At 39.1% G+C, this 10,033-nt stretch overlaps 1 pseudogene; it reads left to right on the forward strand.

Annotated features, from left to right (window-relative positions):
• The first annotated feature begins 2,635 nt into the window (after window positions 1-2,635).
• Window positions 2,636-3,111, forward strand: LOC102905813 (small ribosomal subunit protein uS17 pseudogene; annotated as a pseudogene).
• The last annotated feature ends 6,922 nt before the right edge of the window (window positions 3,112-10,033 follow it).

The raw sequence follows: 10,033 nt of genomic DNA on the forward strand, positions 1-10,033 counted from the left end.
CAGCCCTGGTAAGCTCTCAAGGTAATTATATCCCTGCCCACAGGAGCAAGTGATTTTTATTACAGAGTTCTATGCTAACAAACTGATTTATTGACACTGGTGAGAGACACTTAAGCACAAAGACTTAGTTTGTCATATTATACTATAATTGAAACACTACTTTCTTTTAAAAATTTTCCTCATTACTCAATATTCTACCCAGCACATCCTACAGTGCTATTCATTCAAAACCACAGTGCACCTGTACTTCAGGGTGTTAGAGTTTGCTCCCTAGTCTTGGAAGCAGAATATTTCAAAGGTAACAGGTAAGAATTAGGGAAATATCTCCACTCTTACATAATGGTAGAGTTTTATAAGACTTAAAAATTTTTCTAATCAACTTTTCTGGTAAAATTATCAGGTTGAAGAGAAGTATGGAGTATTCACTGTCTGTTCTGAAGAAGGCAAAAGTACTGCAAAAAAAAACAAAACAAACAAACAAAAAACAAAAGCAAAAACACTCTTTCCAAGGTGTGCTGACCCATAGTTATTGTGGTTTTTTTTCCACACTCACATATGCTCTTCGGCCAAGGTATGTGTAGAAGAACAGAGATGGTGTTTGTTCCTTGGGATGCATAAATGAGTTGTGGAGAGAATGGAGCATTGCCACAGTCCTGTGGCTCCCTTCAGCTTGGAGAGGGAAGTATGAAAAGAAAGAAGTATAAAGATCCCCAGAACAAAGCAGCCCAGAGGCGTCTTTTCATCCTCAGAGTTTGCCGGGCGAAGAAAAGGAAATGGCTGTGGAATGTCTTGTCTAAAGTGGGACAAGAAACGTCATACAACATACCTATGCTCCAAAAGAGGTGTAGAGAAAAAAAAGTTATAGTGGTCCATGTTGGTAGGGAACAGTGAGGAAGCAGACAGGCAGGCCCTGTGAGCTGATAAGTAGGAATCAGATAGTCCAAACTTTTCTTTCCCCCTGCCTTGGGATGTAGAAGACTTGCTTGAAGGGCTGAGGAGATGGCTCAAGTTAAGAGCATGTACTACTCTTGCAGAGGACCTGAGTTCAGTACCCAGCACCCATATTGGGAGACTTAAACTTGCCTATAACTCCAGATACAGGGGGCATCTGATACCTTGGGCTTCCACAGGCAGCTGCACTTATGTGCACATATTCAAGCATAGAGACATACACACACATATTTTTTTTTAGAAAAATGATTAATTTGAAGGAGTGTCAATTCTTTCATCTTTCTGAAAGATCATTTTATTTGGTAAAGAGATAATAGAAACTGACTCTACTCTAATCCTAGTACTTGAGTGTCAGAGGCAGGAGACTAGGTCATCTCATCCTTAACTTTGGCCGCACAGCATGTTCAAGGACAACCTGTGCTACATGAGCCCCTGGTCATATAGTGTATGTATATATGTGTATACACACAATATATATATACTGAGATGTGACTTAGAAGAACATTAGGTATATTTAAAGAATTGTTTAGGAGAATTTATGGCAGTAAGAAACAAAGGACCACGGAGTATTATATTCACAAATGTAATAGGGTCTAAATGCTCTTTTGATAAAGAATTGTAGGTTTCAGATCAAGATGAACAAATTCAATTCTTAAAAAGAGTACTTGAAATGTAGAGAAGAAATAGATCCTAAGAATAACATGGCATGTATCAGATTGTATACAAGACCAGGGCCAATAATTGTAAACCTGAATCCTGTATCAAAGGGGCTTCAGTTAACAAGGATAAATCTAGAAACTTCTAGATCCAAAGTACTTGTGCCAACAGTTTTGGTATTGCTCAGATACAGAATCTTTGGTGCAATATTCATGAATTATTTCCTGTATACTACCATACTCAATTGCCAAAAACATGGTGTCTCTCTCACTTCTAGTGTCTACAGACAGCCTTTCATTTATGGTAGCTATTGTAACTCTGATTTCTGCTTCTGTTTTCATAGGGCCTTCTGCTCTCTATATCCCTTCTGCCTCTTATAAAGACACTTTAAAGACAGCTTTTGAAAGATGGTCATATTCTGAGATTCCAGGTGAGGATGAATTTGGAAGGATATTACTCAAATCCTTACAATATCAGCATAGACATGTGGCAAGCTACTGCAAAGAAGCATTCATTCAGTAGCTCTTCTACTGCCTTGGTCCAGTAAAAACATCAAAAACTGGTATTATGGGTAGCTATAGAAGCATTCTCAAGCCTTTTGTGAAGAGCAGCACTCAGAAATAGCTTGAAGATAACTCAGTATAAGAAATGACTGAGAGGCTGAGATTGTCATAAAGGCTACACCTGGGTGGATTGGTCCACACAAGCTCATTAAAATCTTATTTAGCCAGGTGTAGTGGTTTATGCCTGTAAATCCAGAACTTGGGAAGCAGAGAGGGGCAGATTACAAATCTGAGGCCACCCTGGAGTACTGTATGAGGCAGAGGAAGAGGAAGAAGAGAAAGAGGAAAAGGAGATAATTGTGCTTAGCTGATTTTAGTGTTTTTTTTGCAATTGCTAAACCTCATCATTAGAGCAAATAAAATAGGACTAAGATTATAACATGGACGCTGACTGATGCATGGAAGTAAGAGAATCTGGAGAATGAAAAACCAGATTAGGTTCTTTTTCTCGGGCTGCCGGGAACATGGTGGACATTCAGATGGAACGTGCTTACCAAAAGCAGCCCACAATCTTTCAAAACAAGAAGCATGTTCTGCTTGGAGAAATAGGCAAGGAAAAACTCCCTCTGTACTACAAGACATCAGTCTAGGCTTCAAGATGCCCAAGGCGGCCATCGAGGGCACCTACATAGACAAGAAATGCCCCTTCACTAGTAATGTCTCCATCCGAGGTCGGATCCTGTCTGGTGTCGTGACCAAGATGTAGATGCAGAGGACCATCGTCATCCACAGGGACTACCTCCATTACATCCGGAAGTACAATCGCTTTGAGAAGTGCTACAAGAACATGTCTATGCACCTGTCCCCCTGTTTCAGGGATGTACAGATCGGCAACATCGTCACTGTGGGAGAGTGCAGGCCCCTGGGCAAGACAGTCCGCTTCAATGTGTTCAAGGTCACCAAGGCTACTGGCACCAAGAAGCAGTTCCAGAAGTTCTAGGGAGACTCTGGACAACTCCCCAGAACAAATAAAGTGGTTTCATAGTACACACACACATACAAAAAAAAAAAAAAAAAAAAAAAAAAAAAAAAACACTTTAGCTAGTCTATCTTAGTATTAGCATAATGATGTCTAGTATTGCATTAAGCTGGGTATATAGAAGAAAATACTCAAATACTTAGAAATATCAGTCCATTCCCACTTTAAAAAGTAGGTCCATCTGGAAACCTATAATTGCAGTACTGCAAGGGATGAGGCATGAGGATACTGAATTCTAGGCTAATCTGGGCTACATAGTGAGTCAATCTGTGTGTTTGTGTGTGTGTGTGTGTGTGTGTGTGTGTGTGTGTTAAAACTCCATAAACAAATACCAGCTTTACTTATTTTCTGGGATTTTGGTGCTTTTTGTATCATACTTTTAAAATTCAGGAGAAATAAGATTAATAAAAATCAGACATTTACAAATATTACTTTAGATGACTCACAAAAAATCTCAAATTAAAGAGTTCTTTTTTCTTAAGCCATTGTTTTCCTTGACATTATTATCTCACAACAAAACCCATATATATTTTTATGGTTTGGCCAAAACCATACCACAGTAGTTTTGTCCAAATAACAAATTGTGGCAAATGATTTATTTATCAATTATTTTTTCCAGATTTCTTTATGTTCTGTAAACATTCTTCTAAAAAATAATTTTCAGTCTTACTAAAAATAGTCCTATTTTCAGTCCTACTCTTCAATTACTTTTATTATAAATAAAATGTTATATTATTAGAGATCTAGAAAATATTTTGTCTTATTTGTACAATTAACATTTTGTTAAAGAATTTCAGCTATATTTCAACCAGTCCCTAGCTCTGTCACTCCTTGACCGTACTCTCCGTGTACCTTGCCAATAGACAGCACTGGATAAGCCCAAACATCTGTTTTGTTTGCTTGCGTTGAGTTCTGCTACAGAAAGTTGGATAACTGTGCCAATTGGCAGTACTACAAATTTATGCCATTTAATCTCAGCTGGGCTTTCAATACTGCTTGGCAATTCTTTATTCATCCCTATGATGATGCTCCCAGCAGCTGTTCAAAACCTTTTTTTCCTTTCTACTTACTCTCAATCCCCAAAGAAGAAAATCATGCGAACAACACAAAACAAATTATAAAAAGTACAATGGAATGAAACTTCCCTGGAATATATTTGAACAGCACATATTAGAAGAATATAATTATGTACCCGAGGAAACTGACCCAGGGCAATCAATGGAGAAATACATTCTAGGAAAATCACTGAACTTTAAAGAGAGAAGGCCTTCCTGTTAAGAGGATCAAAATTACTTATAAACAAGAGAAAATCAGATTATCATCAGACTTTGACAGCAAAACTCTCTTAGCAGAAAAGAAGTTACATATTTTATAGAGCTAAATAAAGAAAATATTGGACAAAGATTTTATATCCAGCGCTTGACGTCCAAATAAAGGCCACAGAACAATTTATCGATGTCCAAGAATTCAGAGAATATTGCTCCCATGAGTCCCCTTCCATTTAAGAGAACACACTTCTGACAACAAAAATATCCGCAGATGGCTTCAACCTCAAGCTTGATGGCATTGATGGTTAAAGAAGTTACCATATAAAGAAAGACAACCAAGCTTTTATAGGCCTCCAGATAGAAGTGTATGCCTTCATGTAGGCAGACAAATAAAAACCAAAATCAATTCAAATCTGATCAAGCCTGTGCGAGCAAATATTAATTTATAGGAAATTCGAGGCAGAGCAAAATCAACAACTCAGAATACTCTAAAAGACAAAAGACAGTCTCTGCAGCAACAAATAAATTGTAAGGTGAAAAAGGATGGAGTAGGAAAACCAGAATTTTAAAAAACTTAAGCATTATTAAGGAGGAAACTGGGCATGGTGGCAGATGCCTATAATTCAAGCACTTGGAAGGCTGAGGCATGAGACCCACAAGTTACAGCCCAGGCTGCTTTATATAGTGAGACCTTGTCTCAACAACAAAGGGGCATCTCACTAAGGTTGTCTTTATAAACATGCATTTGTGTGAGGAACTTGATAAGTGAAAAACTGAGTGATGTAAAGGTTATTTATTTTTATTGCATGAGTATACACATGATGTGTGTGTTTGTGTGGGTGTGCCACAAAGTGTAGATCAGAGGATAATTTCTCTTCTTCCACCTTTCCCCGAGTTCCAGGATGTGGGTCACTAGGCTTGTGTAGCAAGCACCCTTACTCTCTGAGCCACCCTGCCAGCCTGATGGTGACTTTTGCTAACAAAGTTGAGATGAGGATAGTGCATGAGGTGCGGTGCGGAGTTCTAATTGTATAGCCTTGGTGGGTTGATTATCTCATCACAATTGCTTAAGATATATGTTTGCTTCACTAAGCTTTCTAAATCTGTTTTATTTTACCATAAAACCTTGAAAAAATTACCCATCACTGTCTGTTACTTGATGCTGGTTACCTTTTCATTTTATAGCAGTGAGGCATTAATGTCCAGCCTGAATGTGAGTAATTTTACAGAGCCAGAGAGGGCACAGCCAGAAGCACCTAATTGCTTAGGAAATGTGCAGCAACTCCCAGATTTTTCAGTGTTGTGCAGGCAAAAATACAAATCATAAAATCTATTTTGCCGCTTATGTCCACTACAAGTCTCATCACTTCCATTATTTATTTTACAAATGTGGTTTCCTCCCTAGTAATCAAAGTTCTGAATAAAAATTATGGTGAATTTTATACTCACAGACTGAACAACACCTGATGAAAATTGGTACTTTTACATAAAATCTGCAATTTCCTCTTTCTTCAACTCAGAACAGAAAAGTACATTTATATTTACCACTACTTCTACTTATTTCTTACTTACTCTTGGGGAGGGGGGTGGGGTCTTTTGATATAACCCAGAGTGGCCTTCAACTTGGAATCCACTTGCCTTTGCCTCTTGAGTACTGGAATAGAAGGTGTGTACCACCATGCCCAAGTTAAATCTCTGTTTCTTCAATCTCAGGTAAATTTAAGTCACCTAAAACAAGTTCAGTTATATCCACATTTATCAATTTAGAAGAAAGTGAAATCTACCAGATGTGTAGATAAGCCCTAGGCTTTGAGGTTTTATGTACTACCCAGCTCCTATTACCTATATGCCATGTCTCTAAAAGAAAGTAATTGTGCAGATAAACCTTTTGTAATGGCAAATTCTAGGTATACGTAGAAACAGCTACAGTAGTATAATGGACCTCCACATACTTACTCATCCTGCAGTCTCAGTAATTATCAACCCATGACCAATCTTTTTTTCTGTGTTCATATCAAATCTCCCTTGTAACTTGATTATTTTGAATCAGATCCAATACATTATGTTATTTTCATTCCAAAGCATGCTTTTGAGAAAACAAGCAAGAAAAATCATTTAAGAAACAGCATGCCTACAGACCTTGCCAAATCCTGCCAGCTGAAACCAGTGCCTACATGAGTCAAACATCAACAAAAGCTCAAAGTTCCAAGAAATTTCTCATGTCTTGTTAAAGCTAAGTCTTCAACTTTATGGTTGTGTCAGTTTCTATCCACACCCATAGGAATCCAAAGTCCACAAAAATAACAATGCCATCCAGAAAACACCCAACAACTTAAGTTTTCAACACATAAGATCCCATCCATAAGCCTTAAGAGCAGGAGAGCTGTCCCTGTCCTCCACCAGCTGCAACACTCAGGAGAGCAGGCCCTGTACCTTGCCTGGAGAGCACAATAGAGCCAATCCTGTTGGCAGAGGTGTGGGTAAGCCAGGACTGAAGTTGTGAGCATGGGAGAGCTGTACCCACTACTCATCTGTCATGTGGCAGCATGGGCCCTCTGCCACCCAAACTCTGGCCCATCAATGGTGAGAGAGCTGGTCCTGAGGTCATAAGAGCAGGAGAGCTGTCCCTGCTCCTCAACAGCTGTGGTGTAGAGACCCCTACACCACACCTGGGCCACACAGTGGAACTGGCCCTGAAGGTGTAGGTATGGGACAACAGACCCTGGGGATGTGAAAGCAGAACTGCCCCCCCCCCCATTGCTACAAGAGGTGAACTAGCCAGTGTAATGTTGGAGAGCTCACCCTGGTGGTAAGGACAAGGGAAAGCTGGTTGGGCTGATCAACTACCTAGGCCCAGAACCAGGGTTATGAGTTGGCCTATCCCAACATGCATCCCATCTATGATTTGCTGGAGCATGTGAAGGGGCAAGTCCTGCAGATCCAAGTCTGCAGGATCTCCATGACACATGGCAAGAACAAGATAACCAAGAGGAGTCACAGTGAGGGCCCAGCATTGATAGTATAGCAGCAATTAGAGGTATCAAGCCAAACCAATGACTCTTTGCACTGAACACTTGCAAGTAAAGACATATGGATAAAAAGGCTTACTGAATGACTCACTGTGTCATACTACAGCTTCCATGACAAGACTGATTTTTTCCTTTTTTCTCTTAAATTTTATTTTATTTCATTTTGGTGGGGGTGAGGGGTGGGAAGGCGATTGCAAGGGCAAAGGGCAGATGTAGTAAGAAGTTTCCCTGTGTCCTGCAGCTGCTCAGTCCTAAATAAACACACAGAGGCTTATATCAATTACAAACTATTTGGCCTGTGGCTCAGGCTTCTTGCTAGCTAGCTCTTACAATTAAACTCAACCCATTCCTATTAATCTATGTATCACCATGTGCTCTGTGGATTTACCTGTGTTGCATTACATCTTGCTTCTCTTGGCGGCTCTCAGTATCTCGTCCAACTCTGCCCTTCCTCCTCTCTGTATCTCTGCTTGAATTTCCCACCTGCCTCCAAGCTGCCTTGCTATAGGCCAAAGTAGCATATTTATTAGCCAATGAGATCAACTTACATTCACACCATAGAAAAAGACATCCCACAGCATGCAGATGTGAAGGGACAGGAAAATGAATGGGATGCAGATGAATGATGTGAAAGACACAAAGAATAAATAAAGTTAAAAAAATTCCATCCATGCAGCTAATAGAAAGAGAAGTGACTGAAATCAAGATTTTGGTTCACCCCTGCTGTGCTCATTTATTGTACTATTTGGCTAAAAAAATCACTTCAAATTTCGGGTCTGTTCCTTTAGAGAATGAAAGTGATGTCTTTATTTTCTTCAAGCTCTGTGTTTCAAAATTGACTTCTAGAAGTACTGTCTCCTTTGGGGTTAGGAGATAAAGCCTTAATGCTCTTCTGAAAAAAAAATAAAGTTAACCATTGTTGAAAAATTCTCTAAGAATGAGATTAAGATAATGAGGTAGCTTAGGAAATATTGTGGATTAGGGCTGTGATGGCACATGCCTTTAATCCTAGCCCTTGAGAGGCAGAGGCAGGCAAATGTTTGAGTTTGAGGCCAACCTGGTGTACAGAGTGAATTTGAGGACAACCAAGGCTAAACAGAGAAACCCTGTCTCAAAAAAAAAAAAAAAAAAAAAAAAACCAAAAAAACAAACAAACAAAAAAAAGAAATATTTTGGAAATACAAATTTTAGCTAAGACACACTATTGTTCCAAAACGCTGCTGCTCACAAGGAATTTTCTGGTGTAGGTATGTAGACATAAGCAGAGAAATCCTCACCTAAGAAGTGTGTTAAATTAGAATTTATATTCAGATAAATTTCAGAGCCAAGTTTCCACCCTGGTCTCAGGGCCTTTTAGAAAGTAATAATGTTTACTTACAAAATGTGATTAGCAATGACATTTATACAAAATAATGGAATATAAAAATATATCCCAGTAGGAAAAGAATTCTCTGAATCGAAAATGCTTTTAGTTTGCATTAATGATGTTCTGAACCCCAGCTTCCCTGCCCAGCACAAACCTTCTGATTCCTCTCCTTTAATGCATTTCAAATGCTGTCTCATAGAGCTTGTGGCTTAAAAAATGAAGTGAAGTTCCTAGTTCCCACGACTGTTCACTAAGGCCCCTGAAACAACTTAACGTTTTGATGACTTGTCCATCTATAGCCTCTTCAGCTTCCAGTTCAGCTTCTGAGCCTTCTGTTGCTACTTTCACCTGATGTTCAAAGGTTCTGGAACTTCTATCAAAAGTACAACATGGACTGGCAGGATGGTTCAGTCAGTAAAAGTACTTGCTGTGTGAGCTTGATGACCTGAGTTTGATCCCAGATTTCACATAAAACTGGAAAGAACCAACTCCACAAAGTTATCCACTGACCCTCCAAACATGTGTGTGCTAATATACTCCCCATCATTTACACACACACACACACACAATGAATAAATAAACAAACAAAGCATTCATCTTTAAGGCTCTGCCTCTGTTTTGTGGTTTTATAGCCCATGTTTCTATGGCCAGTTTCTGTACACATTTGTATAGACTTCAGGATCTGTTCAATGGTTTCTGATTGCAGGGAATTCATCCTCTGGTCTCATTTTTTGGTTGTTTGTCCATGATCTGGGATCCCTGACTCTAGAGATGCCCATTTTATTTTCCCTTATGATAGTGGTTGGTGTCTATTGAAGTTAAACCTTCCCATCTGCAGATGTATTTCATATTAACTAACCACAATCTGTGGAGTGTCCTGACCCCTATAGTACCTACTTCCTTTTCCTACAACCAGAATAACCGGGATGTTAGCTACTATATACAGGTTTCCTGCCCACTCAGAGACAAGACTTATACTACCTGTATCTATGATTACTCACTTCTTTTACACCCTAGTATTTTCCTCATAGTGGGAGATTCTCTCATTGTTCCTTACCAAAATTGCATTTTGGAAAAACAAACAAACAAACAAACAAACAAACAAAAAATGGTGCCTGTTGTGTCCACATAGACATTTCAATAAATTTGTAGTTTCTCTTTGGACTCCTGTGAAGAGTTCTTCTTACAAGAAACTGACAGAACAAATATCTGGCCCAGAA

This window comes from Peromyscus maniculatus, chromosome X (assembly GCF_049852395.1).
Source record: "Peromyscus maniculatus bairdii isolate BWxNUB_F1_BW_parent chromosome X, HU_Pman_BW_mat_3.1, whole genome shotgun sequence".
NCBI classification, from domain to species: Eukaryota; Metazoa; Chordata; class Mammalia; order Rodentia; family Cricetidae; genus Peromyscus; species Peromyscus maniculatus.